The sequence below is a fragment of the Schistocerca cancellata genome, unplaced genomic scaffold, assembly GCF_023864275.1.
Source record: "Schistocerca cancellata isolate TAMUIC-IGC-003103 unplaced genomic scaffold, iqSchCanc2.1 HiC_scaffold_1109, whole genome shotgun sequence".
Taxonomy (NCBI): domain Eukaryota; kingdom Metazoa; phylum Arthropoda; class Insecta; order Orthoptera; family Acrididae; genus Schistocerca; species Schistocerca cancellata.
Window position 1 is genome coordinate 516,141 of NW_026047108.1, and position 26,525 is coordinate 542,665.

At 45.7% G+C, this 26,525-nt stretch overlaps 26 non-coding genes across 26 annotated transcripts; all 26 read right to left on the reverse strand.

The window, feature by feature from the left end:
* Window positions 1-287: 287 nt before the first annotated feature.
* Window positions 288-360, reverse strand: Trnak-cuu (transfer RNA lysine (anticodon CUU)). Its single transcript has one exon. It is a non-coding gene; the product is annotated as a tRNA-Lys (tRNA).
* Window positions 361-800: 440 nt separating this feature from the next.
* Window positions 801-873, reverse strand: Trnar-ucg (transfer RNA arginine (anticodon UCG)). The gene has a single exon. It is a non-coding gene; the product is annotated as a tRNA-Arg (tRNA).
* An 878-nt stretch (window positions 874-1,751) lies between these two features.
* On the reverse strand, window positions 1,752-1,823 carry Trnat-agu (transfer RNA threonine (anticodon AGU)). Its single transcript has one exon. It is a non-coding gene; the product is annotated as a tRNA-Thr (tRNA).
* A 321-nt stretch (window positions 1,824-2,144) lies between these two features.
* On the reverse strand, window positions 2,145-2,217 carry Trnak-cuu (transfer RNA lysine (anticodon CUU)). Its single transcript has one exon. It is a non-coding gene; the product is annotated as a tRNA-Lys (tRNA).
* Window positions 2,218-2,657: 440 nt separating this feature from the next.
* On the reverse strand, window positions 2,658-2,730 carry Trnar-ucg (transfer RNA arginine (anticodon UCG)). The gene has a single exon. It is a non-coding gene; the product is annotated as a tRNA-Arg (tRNA).
* Window positions 2,731-9,439: 6,709 nt separating this feature from the next.
* Window positions 9,440-9,512, reverse strand: Trnak-cuu (transfer RNA lysine (anticodon CUU)). Its single transcript has one exon. It is a non-coding gene; the product is annotated as a tRNA-Lys (tRNA).
* Window positions 9,513-9,952: 440 nt separating this feature from the next.
* On the reverse strand, window positions 9,953-10,025 carry Trnar-ucg (transfer RNA arginine (anticodon UCG)). The gene has a single exon. It is a non-coding gene; the product is annotated as a tRNA-Arg (tRNA).
* A 571-nt stretch (window positions 10,026-10,596) lies between these two features.
* Window positions 10,597-10,668, reverse strand: Trnat-agu (transfer RNA threonine (anticodon AGU)). The gene has a single exon. It is a non-coding gene; the product is annotated as a tRNA-Thr (tRNA).
* A 321-nt stretch (window positions 10,669-10,989) lies between these two features.
* On the reverse strand, window positions 10,990-11,062 carry Trnak-cuu (transfer RNA lysine (anticodon CUU)). The gene has a single exon. It is a non-coding gene; the product is annotated as a tRNA-Lys (tRNA).
* Window positions 11,063-11,502: 440 nt separating this feature from the next.
* On the reverse strand, window positions 11,503-11,575 carry Trnar-ucg (transfer RNA arginine (anticodon UCG)). Its single transcript has one exon. It is a non-coding gene; the product is annotated as a tRNA-Arg (tRNA).
* Window positions 11,576-18,215: 6,640 nt separating this feature from the next.
* On the reverse strand, window positions 18,216-18,288 carry Trnak-cuu (transfer RNA lysine (anticodon CUU)). The gene has a single exon. It is a non-coding gene; the product is annotated as a tRNA-Lys (tRNA).
* Window positions 18,289-18,728: 440 nt separating this feature from the next.
* On the reverse strand, window positions 18,729-18,801 carry Trnar-ucg (transfer RNA arginine (anticodon UCG)). Its single transcript has one exon. It is a non-coding gene; the product is annotated as a tRNA-Arg (tRNA).
* A 559-nt stretch (window positions 18,802-19,360) lies between these two features.
* Window positions 19,361-19,432, reverse strand: Trnat-agu (transfer RNA threonine (anticodon AGU)). The gene has a single exon. It is a non-coding gene; the product is annotated as a tRNA-Thr (tRNA).
* Window positions 19,433-19,753: 321 nt separating this feature from the next.
* Window positions 19,754-19,826, reverse strand: Trnak-cuu (transfer RNA lysine (anticodon CUU)). Its single transcript has one exon. It is a non-coding gene; the product is annotated as a tRNA-Lys (tRNA).
* Window positions 19,827-20,266: 440 nt separating this feature from the next.
* On the reverse strand, window positions 20,267-20,339 carry Trnar-ucg (transfer RNA arginine (anticodon UCG)). Its single transcript has one exon. It is a non-coding gene; the product is annotated as a tRNA-Arg (tRNA).
* A 550-nt stretch (window positions 20,340-20,889) lies between these two features.
* On the reverse strand, window positions 20,890-20,961 carry Trnat-agu (transfer RNA threonine (anticodon AGU)). The gene has a single exon. It is a non-coding gene; the product is annotated as a tRNA-Thr (tRNA).
* A 321-nt stretch (window positions 20,962-21,282) lies between these two features.
* On the reverse strand, window positions 21,283-21,355 carry Trnak-cuu (transfer RNA lysine (anticodon CUU)). The gene has a single exon. It is a non-coding gene; the product is annotated as a tRNA-Lys (tRNA).
* A 440-nt stretch (window positions 21,356-21,795) lies between these two features.
* On the reverse strand, window positions 21,796-21,868 carry Trnar-ucg (transfer RNA arginine (anticodon UCG)). The gene has a single exon. It is a non-coding gene; the product is annotated as a tRNA-Arg (tRNA).
* Window positions 21,869-22,421: 553 nt separating this feature from the next.
* Window positions 22,422-22,493, reverse strand: Trnat-agu (transfer RNA threonine (anticodon AGU)). The gene has a single exon. It is a non-coding gene; the product is annotated as a tRNA-Thr (tRNA).
* A 321-nt stretch (window positions 22,494-22,814) lies between these two features.
* Trnak-cuu (transfer RNA lysine (anticodon CUU)) lies at window positions 22,815-22,887 on the reverse strand. Its single transcript has one exon. It is a non-coding gene; the product is annotated as a tRNA-Lys (tRNA).
* A 1,069-nt stretch (window positions 22,888-23,956) lies between these two features.
* On the reverse strand, window positions 23,957-24,028 carry Trnat-agu (transfer RNA threonine (anticodon AGU)). Its single transcript has one exon. It is a non-coding gene; the product is annotated as a tRNA-Thr (tRNA).
* A 321-nt stretch (window positions 24,029-24,349) lies between these two features.
* Window positions 24,350-24,422, reverse strand: Trnak-cuu (transfer RNA lysine (anticodon CUU)). The gene has a single exon. It is a non-coding gene; the product is annotated as a tRNA-Lys (tRNA).
* Window positions 24,423-24,862: 440 nt separating this feature from the next.
* On the reverse strand, window positions 24,863-24,935 carry Trnar-ucg (transfer RNA arginine (anticodon UCG)). Its single transcript has one exon. It is a non-coding gene; the product is annotated as a tRNA-Arg (tRNA).
* Window positions 24,936-25,485: 550 nt separating this feature from the next.
* Window positions 25,486-25,557, reverse strand: Trnat-agu (transfer RNA threonine (anticodon AGU)). The gene has a single exon. It is a non-coding gene; the product is annotated as a tRNA-Thr (tRNA).
* A 321-nt stretch (window positions 25,558-25,878) lies between these two features.
* Window positions 25,879-25,951, reverse strand: Trnak-cuu (transfer RNA lysine (anticodon CUU)). Its single transcript has one exon. It is a non-coding gene; the product is annotated as a tRNA-Lys (tRNA).
* Window positions 25,952-26,391: 440 nt separating this feature from the next.
* Window positions 26,392-26,464, reverse strand: Trnar-ucg (transfer RNA arginine (anticodon UCG)). The gene has a single exon. It is a non-coding gene; the product is annotated as a tRNA-Arg (tRNA).
* Window positions 26,465-26,525: the final 61 nt, after the last annotated feature.

Genomic DNA, 26,525 nt, shown 5'->3' on the forward strand with positions numbered 1-26,525 from the left:
ACAGACTAGTGAATCGGAGCCCTTCAGCTCGAAACGCACCGCATGAGCGACCATTGTTTGCATTTAGTTAGCACAGCTGCTGCTTTCCTACACATCTCACACTATATCGATGTACAACTTAAACTGCAAAACAACACATTTATTTCATTTCAGAGTCACTTTCAGCTTCAAATACCGTTCCTCTGATATTCATACGAAGCTAGGCATCGTCGTAACCCGTTACGTTCATTACGCAAGGCTCACGAAAGGGGCGCATGTTGGATCCGCGTAGACACCAAATTTTGCGCCGCCCACCGTGGGGCTCGAACCCACGACCCTGAGATTAAGAGTCTCATGCTCTACCGACTGAGCTAGCCGGGCTTCACGCAACGCGTTACGAGCCATACAATACTGATGTGACCTGCGACCATCTATTGAAGATTCTTTTGACTACAGCTTATTTCCTGCTGCCACAAATCAGCTACAATCCTATTCAATGAAAAATTGTCTCCGAAAGGCATCAAATCTGCATGAAATGATACGTGGCTATCAGCACCATTATTCAACACACATGCTCGACTGTGCGCAGACGCCTGTGGCGTAGCCCTTGGGTCCTGAATCAGATGCAGTAGTTCCAACAAAAACTCTCCTGAACGGCACTGTGCCGAAAACTTCGCTACAGATCACCCTTGTCTTGCTTGTGCTTCTGGTAGACGCCGGTGTTGCAGCCAGGAAGCGGACAGCAGCAACTTCCAACTAGTTTTAGAGTACTCAAACAACACAGTAAAACAGCATGCATCTTTTGCAGAACAGGAAAAACTCGACCGTGACAGGATTCGAACCTGCAATCTTCGGATCCGAAGTCCGACGCCTTATCCATTAGGCCACACGGTCACTGGCGCAGTATACTTCCCCACTCACACCTCGTTTTCGCCATTTGTACACTTGGCAGAATGAATTTCCCGTCTTTGACGCAGTTCTCCATCTCAAATTTCAGTACTAAAAGTACGACGCTACTTCTTGCTGTGTCCCATCGCAAGTTACATTCAAGCCCTTATGACGCTGATCAAACAAGAGGTGGCAAATCAGCTTCAATCGTTTAGTGCCATCTCAGTCGCTTGCAGAAGGTACCTCACCCTATGTGATACAATGGCGAATTGTCGCTATTACCAAAGCGGCGGCGGCGCCGCCGACAACAATCGCGAGGGTCTTTATCAGGGGTAGAAAATACATCACAAGAACTAAGTATTTCACGTCGGCATTCTCCGGAGACTGCCTAAAGCAGCAGTTTCTGGTGCCCACTTTAATAGCACCATTCACACTATTCATTTGCGAGAGCATTTCTTAAATACCGCACCCATTCATAATTTTTTTTATCCTTGACCGCTTTTTTCGAAAGGGCCACGGTGGGAGGGGCTGTTACAAAATTCATTTGCCTCCTGTGCCATCTCAGTCGCTTGCAGCAGGTACCTCACCCTATGTGATACAATGGCGAATTGTCGCTATTACCAAAGCGGCGGCGGCGCCGCCGACGACAATCGCGAGGGTCTTTATGAGGGGTAGAAAATACATCACAAGAACTAAGTATTTCACGTCGGCATTCTCCGGAGACTGCCTAAAGCAGCAGTTTCTGGTGCCCACTTTAATAGCACCATTCACACTATTCATTTGCGAGAGCATTTCTTAAATACCGCACCCATTCATAATTTTTTTTATCCTTGACCGCTTTTTTCGAAAGGGCCACGGTGGGAGGGGCTGTTACAAAATTCATTTGCCTCCTGTGAGGATCGAACTCACGACCTCTGGTTTACTAGACCAGCGCTCTGCCACTGAGCTAAGGAGACGCCTCCGAGCGCACTTTTCGGGTACTTTGTTCTTACAGACTAGTGAATCGGAGCCCTTCAGCTCGAAACGCACCTCATGAGCGACCATTATTTGCATTTAGTTAGCACAGCTGCTGCTTTCCTACACATCTCACACTATATCGATGTACAACTAAAATTGCAAAACAACACATTTATTTCATTTCAGAGTCACTTTCAGCTTCAAATACCGTTCCTCTGATATTCATACGAAGCTAGGCATCGTCGTAACCTGTTACGTTCATTACGCAAGGCTCACGAGAGGGGCGCATGTTGGATCCGCGTAGACACAAAATTTTGCGCCGCCCAGCGTGGGGCTCGAACCCACGACCCTGAGATTAAGAGTCTCATGCTCTACCGACTGAGCTAGCCGGGCTGCACGCAACGCGTTACGAGCCATACAATACTGATGTTACCTGCGACCATCTATTGAAGATTGTTTTGACTACAGCTTATTTCCTGCTGCCACAAATCAGCTACAATCCTATTCAATGAAAAATTGTCTCCGAAAGGCATCAAATCTGCATGAAATGATACGTGGCTATCAGCACCATTATTCAACACACATGCTCGACTGTGCGCAGACGCCTGTGGCGTAGCCCTTGGGTCCTGAATCAGATGCAGTAGTTCCAACAAAAACCCTTCTGAACGGCACTGTGCCGAAAACTTCGCTACAGATCACCCTTGTCTTGCTTGTGCTTCTGGTAGACGCCGGTTTTGCAGCCAGGAAGCGGACAGCAGCAACTTCCAACTAGTTTTAGAGTACTCAAACAACACAGTAAAACAGCATGCATCTTTTGCAGAACAGGAAAAACTCGACCGTGACAGGATTCGAACCTGCAATCTTCGGATCCGAAGTCCGACGCCTTATCCATTAGGCCACACGGTCACTGGCGCAATATACTTCCCCACTCACACCTCGTTTTCGCCATTTGTACACTTGGCAGAATGAATTTCCCATCTTTGACGCAGTTCTCCATCTCAAATTTCAGTACTAAAAGTACGACGCTACTTCTTGCTGTGTCCCATCGCAAGTTACATTCAAGCCCTTATGACGCTGATCAAACAAGAGGTGGCAAATCAGCTTCAATCGTTTAGTGCCATCTCAGTCGCTTGCAGAAGGTACCTCACCCTATGTGATACAATGGCGAATTGTCGCTATTACCAAAGCGGCGGCGGCGCCGCCGACGACAATCGCGAGGGTCTTTATCAGGGGTAGAAAATACATCACAAGAACTAAGTATTTCACGTCGGCATTCTCCGGAGACTGCCTAAAGCAGCAGTTTCTGGTGCCCACTTTAATAGCACCATTCACACTATTCATTTGCGAGAGCATTTCTTAAATACCGCACCCATTCATAATTTTTTTTATCCTTGACCGCTTTTTTCGAAAGGGCCACGGTGGGAGGGGCTGTTACAAAATTCTTTTGCCTCCTGTGAGGATCGAACTCACGACCTCTGGTTTACTAGACCGGCGCTCTGCCACTTTTTTTTTTTTTTTTTAAGGGCCGTCCGGGATTTTAACCCAGGACCCCCTGCACCTTTCTTTTTTTTTTTTTTTTTTTTTTTTTTGGGCCTCCCTTCTCCCCACACAGCCCATCCATACGCTCACCTTTTTGTGCCTTCTTCGGCTAGCTTCTGCGCTTTTTTAGTTGAAATTTTTTTTGTTTTATTTAGTTTTTTATGTTTTTTTTCATTTTATTTTTTTTTAATTTTTTTTTTTTTTTTTGTGTATAACTGAGTTCGCCTCTGCGAGGGCGTCTTCCTTTTAGCCCTTGCGATTCGCAAGATGAGAATGAGGAAAACAGCTAACGATATTAAACGTTATTGAAAAAGAAAAAATATATAATAATATGAAAGAAAAAATAGATATCTTCTTTTGTAGATAGTAAAGCATTTATCTGGAATGAGTATATAAGCTTAATAATTTCCTTGTATTTATCTCCATTGAATCATTGCTCTTGCCGACGGATTTAGGCATAGAATGCAAGGCCTTTTCAGGATTCTGCTAAGGCCTTCACGGCTACCGTAGCGGACCTGGGGCCCACGAAGTCCCCTCCGTACTTCGCCCTTAGCAGCAATCCCCTACTTTGGCATTGCAATCTTCGATATTTTATCCGTATTCGTCATTGCGTACTTCATCCGATGCCTTGTTTTACAAATAATATTTGTAGCATGTTACCATACAATGTCTTGTTGTTTCGTTGTCCCCATATTTTATAATATTCCATTAATACATGTTGCTCATAGTCCAGCACGTCGGGCAGTCCGAGTTTATTAATGACATAATTGACATAATTCCCCAGTATCCATAGGGTAACATTATTCTTCTGAATAGGGAAAGCAACGCTTTCAGGGTTGACGAGAATGTCGACAGTAAGGTGTCTGCCGTCGTTCCGATTGATAAACGCCACCTGTTGGCGGACTCTGTCCCAAATGACCTGGTAGCCGTTGCATATTAGACGATGCTGTAGGGTGTCTATCACATTACAATGTGGACACTGATTCGTGTCACTCAATCCTATAGACTGTAATCTTTCATTTGTGGCAACGGTATTATTGACAACCTCGTACCAGGCTCCACGCACATTGTTGGACAGTACTTTATTGTTTATATTCTTCCATATATTTTGCCAGTTGCGGGTGGGATATTTTGATTCCATTCTGTTTCGGTGTTCCTTTGTAGTAAGGCAATCCATTATGAAACTGCAGTTTCTTTTGTTCTTATCCGCGACAATGCAGTGCAGATAACTGAGTTCTAAATAGTAGAATCTGATGTGCTGCAATTTGTAAGATATTTTACTGATGTTAATAGGTGGTTCCATACTCTCCGGTTTAAGTATTTGGAAAAGTTTCGATGATAAATTACTGTGGCGGTCTTCTAAAAGCTTAAGTGTACGCTTGATATAAAGAGCCGTAGTTTTGCGGCGGATATCGGTCAGTCCGAGGCCTCCTTCTCTCGGTTTTAATGTTATAGTACTGGCTGCCACTTTAAATATCTCACCTCTCCAAACATACTTGCAGATGAAGCTCATGATGGTTTTTGATATCGTTTTAGGTATTGGCAGTATTTGACCTACATATACTGCTTTCGAAAGGACAGCGCAGTTGATTAATTGCACCCTTTGGATAATGTTCAAGTCTCTAAGTCGGTTCATTATTAAAGTACCTCGAATACTATGTAAGACCTTCTTCCAGTTGAATGTTGTTGTTCGCAGGGGGCATCGGTAGAACCTCACACCTAACGCAGTGTGATGGTCTACAGACCTGGCCCATTCGAGGGCAGTGTTCCTGAAGCCGTGGAGATTTAGAAAGGAGCTTTTCATATCGTTGATTTGCGCTCCCGTTGCGGAGCAGGAGAGGCGAACAATCTCTCTCAGTCTTAATACGTCGTCATTACTTCTGACGATGACTCCGACGTCGTCGGCGTAAGCGTTGGTAGCGTTACTGACCCCTGAAATCGAGATGCCTGCTAATTCATTGTTTAATCGTTTCAGCAAAGGTTCTAGTGCTACCACAAATAGCATCATTGATAAAGGACTTCCCTGCGGGACACCGTTTGCTATTTCGACATCTTTAGTATAGTGTCCATTTATTAAAATTTTGGTTTTCATGCCTTGCAATAAATTTTTTAAGACAATTAAAAAGTTGTCGTTAAAACCTATATGCATCATTGTGGTAAATAAATATTCGTGGTTTACCCTATCAAAGGCTTTAGAAAAGTCGATAAAAACGAGACCAGCCTTTGTCAATGTCGTTGAGAAGATACTGATTATGTCCCGGTATTCGCAGACTGTTTTAAAAATATTCCGACCCGGGAGACACGTTTGATGGGGACCAATTACTGTATCAAACACCGGTCGGAGTCTGTTTTTGACTACCCTGGCAATAATTTTATAATCAGAGTTCATTAAAGATATCGGTCTCATTTTGTTGAGCTGTTTGACATCCGAATTGTTTCCCTTAGGAAGTAAAACAGTGACACACTCTTTCATTTCGTCAGGTATGTGCCCTCCACTCAAGATTTCGTTGACGACTTGTGTGAATTTATTCCTTATAATATGCCAATATTTGGAATAAAATTCTAAGGGTAAACCGTCGGGCCCAGGTGATTTTTTAACAGGTGAGCTTTTGATTACTTCTAAAATGTCTTCAGACAGGATTTCAACCGTGAGACTCCTGTTTTGTTCTTCAGTTACTATTTGTTCCATATCACAGTTCCTGTCCATGATCTGGGTTATACTGGTGATCACTGTATAATTGATTATAATACCTATGAGCCTCGTTTAAAATATCTTTTTGTTGATATAAAATACTTTGATCTTCAGAGAGCAATGACTGAATAAAATTTCTTCGACGATTTTTTTCGTGCTGGAGTAGATGATAGAGTGAAGCGTGTTCTTCTTCCACTGTGGTTTGAACTCGTGATTTTATTGTCATTCCTTCCAGCTGTTTGCGTTTAAGACTAATAAGTTCGGCCTTGACCTGTTTTATACTCGTTCTGACAGTCTCGGACATTGGCATATCATAAAGGTCTCGCAGACAAGTATAATAGAATTCAACAGTGCGCCAAGACCAAAGTGCCCGTTCCCTACTGTAAGAAATTAGAGTAGATCTAAGTTTCGGTTTGGCGCATGAAGTCCACCAATCTATCGTTGACCGGTATTTGTGGCTTTGTCGGAGTGAAAGTTGCCAAGAAGCTTCTAACTGCTCGGTTAGGGCGTTATCTCGAAGCATGGCGATATTTAATTTCCAAAAAGGACGGCCCCAGTATGTCTTCTGTTTAGGAAGTCCAATGCTGCACCTTACTGCTAGATGGTCTGAAAAGAAAGTTGGTATGCGTTCGACGCCACTGATTTTGCTAGCTAAATTGGAACTTACGTATATGCGGTCGATCCTACTTTGCGCTTTAGTGCTAAAATATGTGTACTGGACAGACACGGGGTATTTGACCTCCCAAGCGTCCTGCCATTTCATTGTTTTCACAAGACTGTCTAGTTCTTGGGAGAAATTGAAATTTGGCGTTTGGTCTTTCCTGTGTAGGACACAATTCCAGTCACCTCCGACTATTACATCAACGGGATTTTCTTTTAGTAAATACACTAGATCATTTTTAAAAAAATTGGCTCTTTCTTTTCGACCATTGCTACCCGAAGGCACATAAACATTTAAAATCGTAACACTGAAAATCTTAAAACTGATTCCTCGCCCCGATTCCAACATGGTTACATCTGTGATTGCAATACCTTCCTTGACCAGGACAGCGGTGCCGCAAGCGCTTTCGGAGGCGACATTTAGGATTGCAGTAAATCCCGGAACATACAAATTCTGAAAACATACTTCTTGCAAAAGCGCAATATCGGTATCGGACTGATATATGAAGTCCCTGAGGGCAGCAATTTTAGTTGCACTCTGGATCCTGTTAGTATTGACAGTCATTACGTGATACGTTTGATCCATGAGCACGAGCTGTTATTGTTTACTTGACTTTTCGGCGAGTAGGCCTTTGTATTCCGAATTCACGTGCCATTCGTGGGCTCAAAGTGTAGTCTTGAGCTTGAGACGTTTCGGTTAACATTCCATATCATTGTTCGCAGATATATGTGGCGTTTTTGTCTCTGTATCGTCTGCTCATTCAGAACGACTATTGTGGGTAGACTGTCTACGTTGGGAATGAGTTACGTCCTGATGGTCTGAAAATTCGAGGCCTGGTGCTCCTTTGTCCCGGACATCGTACTCAGTTGATTTCCGTAGATTCGATGTTATGCTTCCGACCTCAGGTTCCCTCCGGCCATTGTCTTCGCTCGTTGTCTGTTCCTGAATGCTCCTTAACCTATCCCGCAGAGCCGGGGCTAAGCTTTCAGCAGCCTGGTGTGCTAACCGCTTTTTGCGACGTTTCCTGGTTTTCCGAGGCGATCTTGACCTCTCTGGAGACGAATCGGGGGACTTTTCGGACGAATGCGGAGACGAAGTCGTCGATGCAAGCCGGTCCTGTGTCCTAGTCGAAGATCCTACGCAGCGCTTTTCACCAGGCGTGGATGAAAGTTCTACTGCATTTAGACTCGCCTCTGTCGCAGGTGGCCTGTCAGCCGCGCTGTGCGAAGCAGAACCGTAGTCATTGACTCCTTGTGTCAGTTGGATGAGCGAGTGATCTATGATCATGTCTTTCCCAACAATATTCTTAACTGGATCGTCCGTTGCCGCTACGTTCGTGTTGGTCTCGTCCTGTCGTTCGCTATCAGGCGGTTGCAGTGAGGTATCCACAGCAACCGCAGAAGGTTCTGCTCGCGAGCTACAAGAAGGAGCGGCACAGTCGTAATTTACAGGTACCTGACTTTCACTGATGCTGCGCTGGGGCGCTGTATGGTTAGTCATAGCTACGGCACTACTACTGTCTATATGGCTGAAAACACCCTCTGGATGCTCGCATTGTTCCCCCAGTTCGAAAGATGTCTGCCGAGCTGATCGCAAAGGTGACGTGGCAGCAGCGTACGTCATCTTCAGTTGAACTACAGGCCCTGCACTTGCGGACTCTTCACTTGATAATTGAGGAACCCTCCGTCTACTACACTCAGCACGTACGTGCTCTGTCGAGTTACAAATGGCACAGGTGCGAGGCTGTCCATCGTAAATGATCAACGCACGGTATCCTCCAATAATTACAAAGGAAGGAATGTGCTTGAGAAGTTCGATCTTAACCTGGCGAACGCCATTCAGAACGGGAAACATGTGTGGTTCTGACCACAATTCCGCAACATTGGAAATTACTCTGCCATACGCCCCGAGAACACGATTGATTTCAACTACAGGCATTTCAAAAGGAAGCTCAAACACTCTTACTGTTCGTATTCCCATCCCAGCATAGGATACTACAACATCGCTAACTGAGCCATCTAAGTGATTGAACTTAATAATACCACCACATTGTTCAACAATTTCGACACATTTAGCAGGGTTTCCCAATTTCACATATGCCGAGTTAGTCACAAACGACAAATGAACTCCAACTAAGTCATCTTTAGTAATTCCAACTTTTTCCGTTAGCCACAGTTTGATTTCAAAAGCTTTCGGTCGTACGAAATTTCTATCGAAAGCGAATTTTATCGTGTCTTTTCTCATTTTCAACAAATCAATACACAATAAAGTTAAGTAATGCGCTTGCGAGCCGGCCTACCTAGCTCGCAGGAAAACAGCCTTGTTGACACGAAACGTCCGCAGCGGCCGCCACACGTCCGTCTCGCGCCGAAGACGAGGCGCGAATGGTGAGCTAAGGAGGCGCCTCCTAGGGCACTTTTCGGGTACTTTGTTCTTACAGAGTAGTGAATCGGAGCCCTTCAGCTCGAAACGCACCGCATGAGCGACCATTATTTGCATTTAGTTAGCACAGCTGCTGCTTTCCTACACATCTCACACTATATCGATGTATAACTAAAATTCCAAAACAACACATTTATTTCATTTCAGAGTCACTTTCAGCTTCAAATACCGTTCCTCTGATATTCATACGAAGCTAGGCATCGTCGTAACCCGTTACGTTCATTACGCAAGGCTCACGAGAGGGGCGCATGTTGGATCCGCGTAGACACAAAATTTTGCGCCGCCCAGCGTGGGGCTCGAACCCACGACCCTGAGATTAAGAGTCTCATGCTCTACCGACTGAGCTAGCCGGGCTGCACGCAACGCGTTACGAGCCATACAATACTGATTTGACCTGCGACCATCTATTGAAGATTCTTTTGACTACAGCTTATTTCCTGCTGCCACAAATCAGCTACAATCCTATTCAATGAAAAATTGTCTCCGAAAGGCATCAAATCTGCTTGAAATGATACGTGGCTATCAGCACCATTATTCAACACACATGCTCGACAGTGCGCAGACGCCTGTGGCGTAGCCCTTGGCTCCTGAATCAGATGCAGTAGTTCCAACAAAAACTCTCCTGAACGGCACTGTGCCGAAAACTTCGCTACAGATCACCCTTGTCTTGCTTGTGCTTCTGGTAGACGCCGGTTTTGCAGCCAGGAAGCGGACAGCAGCAACTTCCAACTAGTTTTAGAGTACTCAAACAACACAGTAAAACAGCATGCATCTTTTGCAGAACAGGAAAAACTCGACCGTGACAGGATTCGAACCTGCAATCTTCGGATCCGAAGTCCGACGCCTTATCCATTAGGCCACACGGTCACTGGCGCAATATACTTCTCCACACACACCTCATTTTCGCCATTTGTACACTTGGCAGAATGAATTTCCCATCTTTGACGCAGTTCTCCATCTCAAATTTCAGTACTAAAAGTACGACGCTACTTCTTGCTGTGTCCCATCGCAAGTTACATTCAAGCCCTTATGACGCTGATCAAACAAGAGAAGGCAAATCAGCTTCAATCGCTTAGTGCCATCTCAGTCGCTTGCAGAAGGTACCTCACCCTATGTGATACAATGGCGAGTTGTCGCTATTACCAAAGCGGCGGCGGCGCCGACGACGACGACGACGACGACGACGACGACGACGACGACGACAATCGCGAGGGTCTTTATCAGGGGTAGAAAATACATCACAAGAACTAAGTATTTCACGTCGGCATTCTCCGGAGACTGCCAAAAGCAGCAGTTTCTGGTGCCCACTTTAATAGCACCATTCACACTATTCATTTGCGAGAGCATTTCTTAAATACCGCACCCATTCATAATTTTTTTATCCTTGACCGCTTTTTTCGAAAGGGCCACGGTGGGAGGGGCTGTTACAAAATTCATTTGCCTCCTGTGAGGATCGAACTGACGACCTTTGGTTTACTAGACCAGCGCTCTGCCACTGAGCTAAGGAGGCGCCTCCTAGCGCACTTTTCGGGTACTTTGTTCTTACAGACTAGTGAATCGGAGCCCTTCAGCTCGAAACGCACCGCATGAGCGACCATTATTTGCATTTAGTTAGCACAGCTGCTGCTTTCCTACACATCTCACACTATATCGATGTACAACTAAAATTGCAAAACAACACATTTATTTCATTTCAGAGTCACTTTCAGCTTCAAATACCGTTCCTCTGATATTCATACGAAGCTAGGCATCGTCGTAACCCGTTACGTTCATTACGCAAGGCTCACGAGAGGGGCGCATGTTGGATCCGCGTAGACACAAAATTTTGCGCCGCCCAGCGTGGGGCTCGAACCCACGACCCTGAGATTAAGAGTCTCATGCTCTACCGACTGAGCTAGCCGGGCTGCACGCAACGCGTTACGAGCCATACAATACTGATTTGACCTGCGACCATCTATTGAAGATTCTTTTGACTACAGCTTATTTCCTGCTGCCACAAATCAGCTACAATCCTATTCAATGAAAAATTGTCTCCGAAAGGCATCAAATCTGCTTGAAATGATACGTGGCTATCAGCACCATTATTCAACACACATGCTCGACAGTGCGCAGACGCCTGTGGCGTAGCCCTTGGCTCCTGAATCAGATGCAGTAGTTCCAACAAAAACTCTCCTGAACGGCACTGTGCCGAAAACTTCGCTACAGATCACCCTTGTCTTGCTTGTGCTTCTGGTAGACGCCGGTTTTGCAGCCAGGAAGCGGACAGCAGCAACTTCCAACTAGTTTTAGAGTACTCAAACAACACAGTAAAACAGCATGCATCTTTTGCAGAACAGGAAAAACTCGACCGTGACAGGATTCGAACCTGCAATCTTCGGATCCGAAGTCCGACGCATTATCCATTAGGCCACACGGTCACTGGCGCAATATACTTCTCCACACACACCTCATTTTCGACATTTGTACACTTGGCAGAATGAATTTCCCATCTTTGACGCAGTTCTCCATCTCAAATTTCAGTACTAAAAGTACGACGCTACTTCTTGCTGTGTCCCATCGCAAGTTACATTCAAGCCCTTATGACGCTGATCAAACAAGAGAAGGCAAATCAGCTTCAATCGCTTAGTGCCATCTCAGTCGCTTGCAGAAGGTACCTCACCCTATGTGATACAATGGCGAGTTGTCGCTATTACCAAAGCGGCGGCGACGCCGACGACGACGACAATCGCGAGGGTCTTTATCAGGGGTAGAAAATACATCACAAGAACTAAGTATTTCACGTCGGCATTCTCCGGAGACTGCCAAAAGCAGCAGTTTCTGGTGCCCACTTTAATAGCACCATTCACACTATTCATTTGCGAGAGCATTTCTGAAATACCGCACCCATTCATAATTTTTTTATCCTTGACCGCTTTTTTCGAAAGGGCCACGGTGGGAGGGGCTGTTACAAAATTCATTTGCCTCCTGTGAGGATCGAACTGACGACCTTTGGTTTACTAGACCAGCGCTCTGCCACTTTTTTTTTTTTTTTTTTTGGGCCTCCCTTCTCCCCATACAGCCCATCCATACGCTCACCTATTCTGCCTTCTTCGGCTAGCTTCTCCGCTGTAGTCTTTCTTTTACTTCGTTAAATTAGTAAACCAAAATATGTTTTCCTGCAAACATGGTAAAATAATAAAATTGTAGTAATGGACGTACAAGTCTTCTGGTACGTTTCCACTTCATCCTGGGCCACTGTAGGCGTGGTCCCTTTTGGAACTAAAGAAATGCCTCCCACGGAAAAGAAAATAATAAATATATATATACGTACATAGATATACAAAAAATTTTAATGTCCGGCGAGTTTCAAAACCAGTAAGTGCGTGCATGCTTCCGCCTGATGCGACACTTGGAAGTGGAGCGTTTTCAGGGTTCTGTTGAGGCCTTCTCGGCTACCGTAGCGGCCTCGGGGCCCTCGAAGTCCCCACCGTACTTCGCCCTCAACAGCGATCCCCTACTTTAGCACTCTTCCAAGTTGATCTCAGAACTGTACTCAGTTATCCCACTCCATGTCTCTCGAAAAGAATGTTCAACATATTGCCGAAATTCTTTTTGTGATCCTTTTTACGATACACTTTGTAATATTGTCCTCGTAGAAATTCCGTAAATTCCGGAATATTGTCATGTCCTTGTTTATTGACAACGTAGTAGATAAAATGTCCCAGGAGCCATAGTACTGCATTGTTTTTTTGTGGAGGAAAGAGAATCTCATCCGGGAAAAATATAGCATCCAATGTAATTTCTCGACCATCAGTTCGCTTAATGAAACAAATCTGTTTCCGAAGGTCGTTCCATATGTCTCTATATCCTTTACAAAGGAACCGATGGGATAAAGTATCAGGTGCAGAACATTGTAGACATTTATTTGTGTCACAAAGTCCGATGGAATATAATTTCGCATTGGTACCAACAATATCATTTATTACCCTATACCATGCCACTTGGACGTCTGTAGGAAGGAATTTATTATGGAGATTTCTCCAAATGTATTTCCAGTTGCGATGTGGAAACTTGGTCTCCTGCTTATGTTGGGTAGCTTTTGATCGTAAACGATCGACTATTGAGCGGCAGTTCCGTTGATGTATGTCTTGTAAAACAGATTCCATGTAGCTGATCTCCAAATAGTAAAATCTAATATGTTTCAATTTATAATTGATCGTGCTAATATTGACAGGTGGTTTCAAACTGGCAGGTCGAAAAAAGTTGAACAATTGTGACGTTACACTGGTAGGGTGGTCCTCAATGAGGTGCAGGGATCGCTTTATAAACAGAACAGTAGTTTTCGTCTGGATATCCGTTAGATCAAGTCCTCCTTCGTCCGGTTTTAAGGTAAGCATTGCAGCAGCTACTCTAAAAATTTCTCCTTGCCAAATGTAGCGACAGACTGTCGACATAATAGCTTTTGCTATTTGTTTAGGGATGGGTAAAATTTGTCCCACATACATAGCCTTAGAGAGAACAGAAATATTTACAAGTTTAGTTTTTTGCTTTATGTTGAGCTCTCTCATATGATGTAACATGAGAGCACCTCGAATCCTGTCCAACATAGTTTTCCAGTTGGATGCAATTGTGCGAAGGGGACAACTATAAAAGGTGACACCCAGGGCTGTATGATGGTCGACACATTTCGCCCAAGCAATCGGAGCTTCCGTGAGACCGTTAAGAGGTAAAAAAGCACTCTTCGCCTCATTAACTACTGCACCCGATGCGTTGCAGTAAAGCTGCAAATTTTCTGTTAAACGTATTATGTCTGCATTGCTTCTTATTATCACACCAACGTCGTCAGCGTAAGCATTGGTAACTTTCTTCGTACCAGAGACGGCGATACCACCTAAAGCAGCAGTTAAACGTTTCAAAAGAGGTTCCAGCGCGACGACATACATCATCATGGATAATGGACTCCCCTGGGGGACTCCATTTCTGATCAAAATATCCTTAGTGTAGTGTCCATTCAGGCATATCTTGGTGTGGATACCTGTTAAAATGTTAGCGAAAATATTCACATTCGGAGCAGTTAATCCCATATACGTCAAGGTTTGAAAAAGGTATTGATGGTTGACCCTATCAAAAGCCTTGGCGAAGTCTATTAAAGCAAGACCGCCTGGTTCAGTGGTGTTAGAAAAGATGGCGACTATGTCCCTATATTCACTGACAGTCTTGAACATGCTGCGTCCAGGAAGACAGGTCTGATGACACCCAATGGCCTTGTCGAAGACCGGCCGTAAACTCTCTTTGAAGACCCGCGCTATTATTTTGTAGTCAGAATTCATTAAGGTGATAGGTCTCATTTTACCGATATCCTTTATTTCTGTGTGCCTACCTTTCGGAAGAAGCACCGTGATACACTGTTTAAATTCAGGCGGGACGACCTCTCCTTGCAAGACTTCATTTACAATGGCAGTAAAAGTGTGACCTATTATATGCCAGTAAGTTCTATAAAACTCTAAAGGTAGTCCGTCAGGGCCCGGTGATTTCTGAGAAGGTGACGACTTCAATAAGTCGAATACGTCCTCTTCGGTTATTGCCGTTCTAATAGAGAGGTTATCCTCTTCCGTTATTATGTTCTCGATGCTAGATGTCGATAAGAAGTCTCTCACTACCGGTTCGTCAATCGGCCGTTCACCATAAAGGGTATCATAAAATCGAAAAACCTCATTCATAATGGCTTTTTGATCTGTCAGGACGCTCGTGTCCTCAGCTCGGAGGTACTCAATAAAATTCCTTCTCCTTTGTTGTGCATGGCGGATTAGGTGATATATTGAGGTAATTTCCTCTTCGACAACAGTCGGTGTGTGTGATTTGATTTTTAAACCCTCTAACTGTGACCTCTTGAGAGCTAGGAGCTTGGCTTTGGTTCTGTTAATTTGTAGGAAAATGTCTTGAGTCATCGGCTGCTCGTAGAGGTCGCGTAAGCAAGCATAGTGGAATTCAATTGTATGGCGGACCCACCTCGCTCGATCTTTACTGTACTCTATCAGAGTAGCTCGTAATTTTTTCTTGGCAACAGAGATCCACCACTCTATATTAGTTCTATATTTATAACGCTGCCTCAGACAGGCCTGCCAAGTCGCTGCTATGAGATCTGCGAGAGAGTTCTCTGCCAACAAGGTGATGTTTAATTTCCACAGAGGCCTACCCCAGTACGTCTTCTGCTTCAGTAATTTCACACTGCATCTTACGCCTAGGTGGTCGGAGAAAGTAGTGGGTATGACTTCAATTGCTGTAACTTTCTCTTCTAAATTCGAGGAAACATAGATCCTATCAATGCGGCTTTGCGACCGACTACTGACATAGGTAAATCGGACCGCAGTGGGATATTTTATTTCCCACGCGTCTTTCCATTTCATGTGGTGGACTAGACAATCAAGTTCGCTGGATTTATTAAAATTTGGACGTTGGTCCTTTTCCTTTAAAACGCAGTTCCAATCGCCGCCGATGAGAACCTCCCTTGGGTTGTCTTTAAGTAAAGGTAAAATATCACTTTTAAAAAACCTGGCCCTCTCGTACCTAGCATTATTTCCCGACGGAGCATAGATATTGATAAAAGTTGTATTAAAAATTGTACATCTAATACCCCTCCCTGAATCCAACAGACATACATCTTTCAGTTCGATCCCTTCCCTGACAAGGATCGCTGTCCCACAATGACACTCAGGAGCTACATTTAAAACTTGTTTATACCCAGCTACATACAGATCCCTAACATGAACTTCTTGTAAGAAGGCAATATCTGTGTCAGACTGATATAAAAAGTCTCTAAGAGCAGCCACTTTAAGTTCATTCTGTATTTTATTGATGTTTAATGTAGTCACGTGATACGTTTGTTCCAGACTGATATATGAGTAATTCGAGCTGAAGTTGTACTAAGGATCAATAAATACTCCCGCCCTGTCGTCGTTCGTATTTTTCCTTCGTATGACACATAACATTCGGGAAGCCCACTCCGTTAATAAAAGTTGTCTTCGTCTTTTAGGGAAGTTGTTTCCATATCTTCATCAGTACATTCGTCTCCGTCTTCTGCCCAGTCCAGTTTGGTCCCTAAAGTACTGCGATCGAGCGCGGGTGCGTCTACGATATCTGCAGTCGTAGTGTTGATCTCGTTAGGGGATGGTTGGCGTCCGTTTGCAGACTGCATAAGACTGCCGTGTTCTGTAGGGCCCTCGTTGGCACTTGCCGGAGCAGAACCTTCCAACACCCTGTCTTTCCCCTGTATGGACCGGAGCTTGTCTCGTAAAGCAGGAGCCAAACTCTCGGCAGCTTCATGAGCCAATCTCCGTTTCTTGGAGTTTCTTCTTCTCCTCGGGGATTTCACAGGAGACGAGGCTGGAGATTTGCCCGCTGAGGTTGTGGGGGAATCCTCTGACGACTTCTGTCCCATCTGTTTATCGAAATTTCTGTTGTCAGTGTCGTTTGTAGGCCCTGTGTTTGGATCCGTCACCAGCGCATCGCTAACGTTAGGTGGTTTGCCAGAATCTGCTTCCTGCACACAGTGGTGGCCAGTCGCATTTGCTTTTCCCACGTCTCCTCCATCCGACGTTGCCTCCGTTGGCCCGTCAGTTACCTCTGGATGTAGGACTGGTGGACCTGCAGTATCCTTTTCTGACTGATCTGAAGCCGTCGGACCCCCGTGTTGGAAAGTCGAAGAATGCCGTGCAATGTCAATTTCTGCGGTGTGCAGTACTTCCTGCTGCACACCCGACAAACGTTCAGTCGTAATGGAGATCTCACTTGTTGCAGCAAGTGAGGGCCGCTCGTCCGTTTCCCGAACAGCTGCACCGACATTCGGTACTAAGTTATTCTCGGGTACCGCGTGTGCAGAGGGAGCGTCCCCATGCCCTGCGGGGGCCGGTACTACGGGGTCGCGAGTGTATGCAGCGGCCGCGTAGGTTAACTTGAGATTAACCGCCGGGCCTGAAAGTGCAGTGTCTGCAGCCGGCAGCTGTGGAACACGCCGCTTAGTGCACTCATTCCTAATGTGCTCAGTCGAATTACAGAGAGCGCAAGTTCGGGGTTGTCCGTCATATATAACGACAGCTCGATAGCCACACACAGTGATGTATGAAGGTATGTGCCTCTGAAGCTCTATCTTAATTTGACGAACACCGTTCAAGACCGGAAACATATAGGACTCTGACCATTTCTCTGCAATGTTCGAAATAATCCTACCATATGGCCTAAGAACTTTATTTATCTCTTCGGCCGGAATCTCGAAGGGCAACTCAAAGACTCTAATAGTCCTGATACCAAGTCCAGCATGAGAAACGATAACATCACTGACAGACCCATCTGAATGATTAAACTTGATAACACCACCACATTTATCTACTATAGAAGAACATAAGTCAGGACTGTGCAATTTAACAAAGGCAGCATTGGAAAAAAATGATAAATGAACGCCAACAACATCATCAAAAGAAATCTGTACTTTCTCCATAAACCACTGTTTAATCTCAAACGCTTTCGGTCTCACAAAGTTTCTGTCAAATGCAAATTTGATCGTATCTTTTCTCAAAACATTAACCGTATTCATTCTGTCTTCAAATAACTGCTACACAAGACGCAAGAACGAAAGAAGCGATACAAAACAGACCTTGTACCAGCGTCACAGCCGTTGTTGACACCAAAGCGCCAGCGCTGTCGCCACACGTCCGTCCCGCGCCGTGGCTGCGGCTCGAATATCCACTGAGCTAAGGAGGCGCCTCCTAGCGCACTTTTCGGGTACTTTGTTCTTACAGACTAGTGAATCGGAGCCCTTCAGCTCGAAACGCACCGCATGAGCGACCATTATTTGCATTTAGTTAGCACAGCTGCTGCTTTCCTACACATCTCACACTATATCGATGTACAACTAAAATTCCAAAACAACACATTTATTTCATTTCAGAGTCACTTTCAGCTTCAAATACCGTTCCTCTGATATTCATATGAAGCTAGGCATCGTCGTAACCCGTTACGTTCATTACGCAAGGCTCACGAGAGGGGCGCATGTTGGATCCGCGTAGACACAAAATTTTGCGCCGCCCAGCGTGGGGCTCGAACCCACGACCCTGAGATTAAGAGTCTCATGCTCTACCGACTGAGCTAGCCGGGCTGCACGCAACGCGTTACGAGCCATACAATACTGATTTGACCTGCGACCATCTATTGAAGATTCTTTTGACTACAGCTTATTTCCTGCTGCTACAAATCAGCTACAATCCTATTCAATGAAAAATTGTCTCCGAAAAGCATCAAATCTGCTTGAAATGATACGTGGCTATCAGCACCATTATTCAACACACATGCTCGACAGTGCGCAGACGCCTGTGGCGTAGCCCTTGGCTCCTGAATCAGATGCAGTAGTTCCAACAAAAACTCTCCTGAACGGCACTGTGCCGAAAACTTCGCTACAGATCACCCTTGTCTTGCTTGTGCTTCTGGTAGACGCCGGTTTTGCAGCCAGGAAGCGGACAGCAGCAACTTCCAACTAGTTTTAGAGTACTCAAACAACACAGTAAAACAGCATGCATCTTTTGCAGAACAGGAAAAACTCGACCGTGACAGGATTCGAACCTGCAATCTTCGGATCCGAAGTCCGACGCCTTATCCATTAGGCCACACCTTCACTGGCGCAATATACTTCTCCACACACACCTCATTTTCGCCATTTGTACACTTGGCAGAATGAATTTCCCATCTTTGACGCAGTTCTCCATCTCAAATTTCAGTACTAAAAGTACGACGCTACTTCTTGCTGTGTCCCATCGCAAGTTACATTCAAGCCCTTATGACGCTGATCAAACAAGAGAAGGCAAATCAGCTTCAATCGCTTAGTGCCATCTCAGTCGCTTGCAGAAGGTACCTCACCCTATGTGATACAATGGCGAGTTGTCGCTATTACCAAAGCGGCGGCGGCGCCGCCGACGACGACGACGACGACGACGACGACAATCGCGAGGGTCTTTATCAGGGGTAGAAAATACATCACAAGAACTAAGTATTTCACGTCGGCATTCTCCGGAGACTGCCAAAAGCAGCAGTTTCTGGTGCCCACTTTAATAGCACCATTCACACTATTCATTTGCGAGAGCATTTCTTAAATACCGCACCCATTCATAATTTTTTTATCCTTGACCGCTTTTTTCGAAAGGGCCACGGTGGGAGGGGCTGTTACAAAATTCATTTGCCTCCTGTGAGGATCGAACTGACGACCTTTGGTTTACTAGACCAGCGCTCTGCCACTGAGCTAAGGAGGCGCCTCCTAGCGCACTTTTCGGGTACTTTGTTCTTACAGACTAGTGAATCGGAGCCCTTCAGCTCGAAACGCACCGCATGAGCGACCATTATTTGCATTTAGTTAGCACAGCTGCTGCTTTCCTACACATCTCACACTATATCGATGTACAACTAAAATTCCAAAACAACACATTTATTTCATTTCAGAGTCACTTTCAGCTTCAAATACCGTTCCTCTGATATTCATATGAAGCTAGGCATCGTCGTAACCCGTTACGTTCATTACGCAAGGCTCACGAGATGGGCGCATGTTGGATCCGCGTAGACACAAAATTTTGCGCCGCCCAGCGTGGGGCTCGAACCCACGACCCTGAGATTAAGAGTCTCATGCTCTACCGACTGAGCTAGCCGGGCTGCACGCAACGCGTTACGAGCCATACAATACTGATTTGACCTGCGACCATCTATTGAAGATTCTTTTGACTACAGCTTATTTCCTGCTGCCACAAATCAGCTACAATCCTATTCAATGAAAAATTGTCTCCGAAAAGCATCAAATCTGCTTGAAATGATACGTGGCTATCAGCACCATTATTCAACACACATGCTCGACAGTGCGCAGACGCCTGTGGCGTAGCCCTTGGCTCCTGAATCAGATGCAGTAGTTCCAACAAAAACTCTCCTGAACGGCACTGTGCCGAAAACTTCGCTACAGATCACCCTTGTCTTGCTTGTGCGTCTGGTAGACGCCGGTTTTGCAGCCAGGAAGCGGACAGCAGCAACTTCCAACTAGTTTTAGAGTACTCAAACAACACAGTAAAACAGCATGCATCTTTTGCAGAACAGGAAAAACTCGACCGTGACAGGATTCGAACCTGCAATCTTCGGATCCGAAGTCCGACGCCTTATCCATTAGGCCACACCTTCACTGGCGCAATATACTTCTCCACACACACCTCATTTTCGCCATTTGTACACTTGGCAGAATGAATTTCCCATCTTTGACGCAGTTCTCCATCTCAAATTTCAGTACTAAAAGTACGACGCTACTTCTTGCTGTGTCCCATCGCAAGTTACATTCAAGCCCTTATGACGCTGATCAAACAAGAGAAGGCAAATCAGCTTCAATCGCTTAGTGCCATCTCAGTCGCTTGCAGAAGGTACCTCACCCTATGTGATACAATGGCGAGTTGTCGCTATTACCAAAGCGGCGGCGGCGCCGCCGACGACGACGACGACGACAATCGCGAGGGTTTTTATCAGGGGTAGAAAATACATCACAAGAACTAAGTATTTCACGTCGGCATTCTCCGGAGACTGCCAAAAGCAGCAGTTTCTGGTGCCCACTTTAATAGCACCATTCACACTATTCATTTGCGAGAGCATTTCTTAAATACCGCACCCATTCATAATTTTTTTATCCTTGACCGCTTTTTTCGAAAGGGCCACGGTGGGAGGGGCTGTTACAAAATTCATTTGCCTCCTGTGAGGATCGAACTGACGACCTCTGGTTTACTAGACCAGCGCTCTGCCACTGAGCTAAGGAGGCGCCTCCTAGCGCACTTTTCGGGTACTTTGTTCTTACAGACTAGTGAATCGGAGCCCTTCAGCTCGAAACGCACCGCATGAGAGACCATTATTTGCATTTAGTTAGCACAGCTGCTGCTTTCCTACACATCTCACACTATATCGATGTACAACTAAAATTCCAAAACAACACATTTATTTCATTTCAGAGTCACTTTCAGCTTCAAATACCGTTCCTCTGATATTCATACGAAGCTAGGCATCGTCGTAACCCGTTACGTTCATTACGCAAGGCTCACGAGAGGGGCGCATGTTGGATCCGCGTAGACACAAAATTTTGCGCCGCCCAGCGTGGGGCTCGAACCCACGACCCTGAGATTAAGAGTCTCATGCTCTACCGACTGAGCTAGCCGGGCTGCACGCAACGCGTTACGAGCCATACAATACTGATTTGACCTGCGACCATCTATTGAAGATTCTTTTGACTACAGCTTATTTCCTTCTGCCACAAATCAGCTACAATCCTATTCAATGAAAAATTGTCTCCGAAAAGCATCAAATCTGCTTGAAATGATACGTGGCTATCAGCACCATTATTCAACACACATGCTCGACAGTGCGCAGACGCCTGTGGCGTAGCCCTTGGCTCCTGAATCAGATGCAGTAGTTCCAACAAAAACTCTCCTGAACGGCACTGTGCCGAAAACTTCGCTACAGATCACCCTTGTCTTGCTTGTGCTTCTGGTAGACGCCGGTTTTGCAGCCAGGAAGCGGACAGCAGCAACTTCCAACTAGTTTTAGAGTACTCAAACAACACAGTAAAACAGCATGCATCTTTTGCAGAACAGGAAAAACTCGACCGTGACAGGATTCGAACCTGCAATCTTCGGATCCGAAGTCCGACGCCTTATCCATTAGGCCACACCTTCACTGGCGCAATATACTTCTCCACACACACCTCATTTTCGCCATTTGTACACTTGGCAGAATGAATTTCCCATCTTTGACGCAGTTCTCCATCTCAAATTTCAGTACTAAAAGTACGACGCTACTTCTTGCTGTGTCCCATCGCAAGTTACATTCAAGCCCTTATGACGCTGATCAAACAAGAGAAGGCAAATCAGCTTCAATCGCTTAGTGCCATCTCAGTCGCTTGCAGAAGGTACCTCACCCTATGTGATACAATGGCGAGTTGTCGCTATTACCAAAGCGGCGGCGGCGCCGCCGCCGACGACGACGACGACGACAATCGCGAGGGTTTTTATCAGGGGTAGAAAATACATCACAAGAACTAAGTATTTCACGTCGGCATTCTCCGGAGACTGCCAAAAGCAGCAGTTTCTGGTGCCCACTTTAATAGCACCATTCACACTATTCATTTGCGAGAGCATTTCTTAAATACCGCACCCATTCATAATTTTTTTATCCTTGACCGCTTTTTTCGAAAGGGCCACGGTGGGAGGGGCTGTTACAAAATTCATTTGCCTCCTGTGAGGATCGAACTGACGACCTCTGGTTTACTAGACCAGCGCTCTGCCACTGAGCTAAGGAGGCGCCTCCTAGCGCACTTTTCGGGTACTTTGTTCTTACAGACTAGTGAATCGGAGCCCTTCAGCTCGAAACGCACCGCATGAGAGACCATTATTTGCATTTAGTTAGCACAGCTGCTGCTTTCCTACACATCTCACACTATATCGATGTACAACTAAAATTCCAAAACAACACATTTATTTCATTTCAGAGTCACTTTCAGCTTCAAATACCGTTCCTCTGATATTCATACGAAGCTAGGCATCGTCGTAACCCGTTACGTTCATTACGCAAGGCTCACGAGAGGGGCGCATGTTGGATCCGCGTAGACACAAAATTTTGCGCCGCCCAGCGTGGGGCTCGAACCCACGACCCTGAGATTAAGAGTCTCATGCTCTACCGACTGAGCTAGCCGGGCTGCACGCAACGCGTTACGAGCCATACAATACTGATTTGACCTGCGACCATCTATTGAAGATTCTTTTGACTACAGCTTATTTCCTTCTGCCACAAATCAGCTACAATCCTATTCAATGAAAAATTGTCTCCGAAAAGCATCAAATCTGCTTGAAATGATACGTGGCTATCAGCACCATTATTCAACACACATGCTCGACAGTGCGCAGACGCCTGTGGCGTAGCCCTTGGCTCCTGAATCAGATGCAGTAGTTCCAACAAAAACTCTCCTGAACGGCACTGTGCCGAAAACTTCGCTACAGATCACCCTTGTCTTGCTTGTGCTTCTGGTAGACGCCGGTTTTGCAGCCAGGAAGCGGACAGCAGCAACTTCCAACTAGTTTTAGAGTACTCAAACAACACAGTAAAACAGCATGCATCTTTTGCAGAACAGGAAAAACTCGACTGTGACAGGATTCGAACCTGCAATCTTCGGATCCGAAGTCCGACGCCTTATCCATTAGGCCACACCTTCACTGGCGCAATATACTTCTCCACACACACCTCATTTTCGCCATTTGTACACTTGGCAGAATGAATTTCCCATCTTTGACGCAGTTCTCCATCTCAAATTTCAGTACTAAAAGTACGACGCTACTTCTTGCTGTGTCCCATCGCAAGTTACATTCAAGCCCTTATGACGCTGATCAAACAAGAGAAGGCAAATCAGCTTCAATCGCTTAGTGCCATCTCAGTCGCTTGCAGAAGGTACCTCACCCTATGTGATACAATGGCGAGTTGTCGCTATTACCAAAGCGGCGGCGGCGCCGCCGCCGACGACGACGACGACGACGACAATCGCGAGGGTTTTTATCAGGGGTAGAAAATACATCACAAGAACTAAGTATTTCACGTCGGCATTCTCCGGAGACTGCCAAAAGCAGCAGTTTCTGGTGCCCACTTTAATAGCACCATTCACACTATTCATTTGCGAGAGCATTTCTTAAATACCGCACCCATTCATAATTTTTTTATCCTTGACCGCTTTTTTCGAAAGGGCCACGGTGGGAGGGGCTGTTACAAAATTCATTTGCCTCCTGTGAGGATCGAACTGACGACCTTTGGTTTACTAGACCAGCGCTCTGCCACTGAGCTAAGGAGGCGCCTCCTAGCGCACTTTTCGGGTACTTTGTTCTTACAGACTAGTGAATCGGAGCCCTTCAGCTCGAAACGCACCGCATGAGCGACCATTATTTGCATTTAGTTAGCACAGCTGCTGCTTTCCTACACATCTCACACTATATCGATGTACAACTAAAATTCCAAAACAACACATTTATTTCATTTCAGAGTCACTTTCAGCTTCAAATACCGTTCCTCTGATATTCATATGAAGCTAGGCATCGTCGTAACCCGTTACGTTCATTACGCAAGGCTCACGAGATGGGCGCATGTTGGATCCGCGTAGACACAAAATTTTGCGCCGCCCAGCGTGGGGCTCGAACCCACGACCCTGAGATTAAGAGTCTCATGCTCTACCGACTGAGCTAGCCGGGCTGCACGCAACGCGTTACGAGCCATACAATACTGATTTGACCTGCGACCATCTATTGAAGATTCTTTTGACTACAGCTTATTTCCTGCTGCCACAAATCAGCTACAATCCTATTCAATGAAAAATTGTCTCCGAAAAGCATCAAATCTGCTTGAAATGATACGTGGCTATCAGCACCATTATTCAACACACATGCTCGACAGTGCGCAGACGCCTGTGGCGTAGCCCTTGGCTCCTGAATCAGATGCAGTAGTTCCAACAAAAACTCTCCTGAACGGCACTGTGCCGAAAACTTCGCTACAGATCACCCTTGTCTTGCTTGTGCGTCTGGTAGACGCCGGTTTTGCAGCCAGGAAGCGGACAGCAGCAACTTCCAACTAGTTTTAGAGTACTCAAACAACACAGTAAAACAGCATGCATCTTTTGCAGAACAGGAAAAACTCGACCGTGACAGGATTCGAACCTGCAATCTTCGGATCCGAAGTCCGACGCCTTATCCATTAGGCCACACCTTCACTGGCGCAATATACTTCTCCACACACACCTCATTTTCGCCATTTGTACACTTGGCAGAATGAATTTCCCATCTTTGACGCAGTTCTCCATCTCAAATTTCAGTACTAAAAGTACGACGCTACTTCTTGCTGTGTCCCATCGCAAGTTACATTCAAGCCCTTATGACGCTGATCAAACAAGAGAAGGCAAATCAGCTTCAATCGCTTAGTGCCATCTCAGTCGCTTGCAGAAGGTACCTCACCCTATGTGATACAATGGCGAGTTGTCGCTATTACCAAAGCGGCGGCGGCGCCGCCGACGACGACGACGACGACAATCGCGAGGGTTTTTATCAGGGGTAGAAAATACATCACAAGAACTAAGTATTTCACGTCGGCATTCTCCGGAGACTGCCAAAAGCAGCAGTTTCTGGTGCCCACTTTAATAGCACCATTCACACTATTCATTTGCGAGAGCATTTCTTAAATACCGCACCCATTCATAATTTTTTTATCCTTGACCGCTTTTTTCGAAAGGGCCACGGTGGGAGGGGCTGTTACAAAATTCATTTGCCTCCTGTGAGGATCGAACTGACGACCTCTGGTTTACTAGACCAGCGCTCTGCCACTGAGCTAAGGAGGCGCCTCCTAGCGCACTTTTCGGGTACTTTGTTCTTACAGACTAGTGAATCGGAGCCCTTCAGCTCGAAACGCACCGCATGAGAGACCATTATTTGCATTTAGTTAGCACAGCTGCTGCTTTCCTACACATCTCACACTATATCGATGTACAACTAAAATTCCAAAACAACACATTTATTTCATTTCAGAGTCACTTTCAGCTTCAAATACCGTTCCTCTGATATTCATACGAAGCTAGGCATCGTCGTAACCCGTTACGTTCATTACGCAAGGCTCACGAGAGGGGCGCATGTTGGATCCGCGTAGACACAAAATTTTGCGCCGCCCAGCGTGGGGCTCGAACCCACGACCCTGAGATTAAGAGTCTCATGCTCTACCGACTGAGCTAGCCGGGCTGCACGCAACGCGTTACGAGCCATACAATACTGATTTGACCTGCGACCATCTATTGAAGATTCTTTTGACTACAGCTTATTTCCTTCTGCCACAAATCAGCTACAATCCTATTCAATGAAAAATTGTCTCCGAAAAGCATCAAATCTGCTTGAAATGATACGTGGCTATCAGCACCATTATTCAACACACATGCTCGACAGTGCGCAGACGCCTGTGGCGTAGCCCTTGGCTCCTGAATCAGATGCAGTAGTTCCAACAAAAACTCTCCTGAACGGCACTGTGCCGAAAACTTCGCTACAGATCACCCTTGTCTTGCTTGTGCTTCTGGTAGACGCCGGTTTTGCAGCCAGGAAGCGGACAGCAGCAACTTCCAACTAGTTTTAGAGTACTCAAACAACACAGTAAAACAGCATGCATCTTTTGCAGAACAGGAAAAACTCGACCGTGACAGGATTCGAACCTGCAATCTTCGGATCCGAAGTCCGACGCCTTATCCATTAGGCCACACCTTCACTGGCGCAATATACTTCTCCACACACACCTCATTTTCGCCATTTGTACACTTGGCAGAAT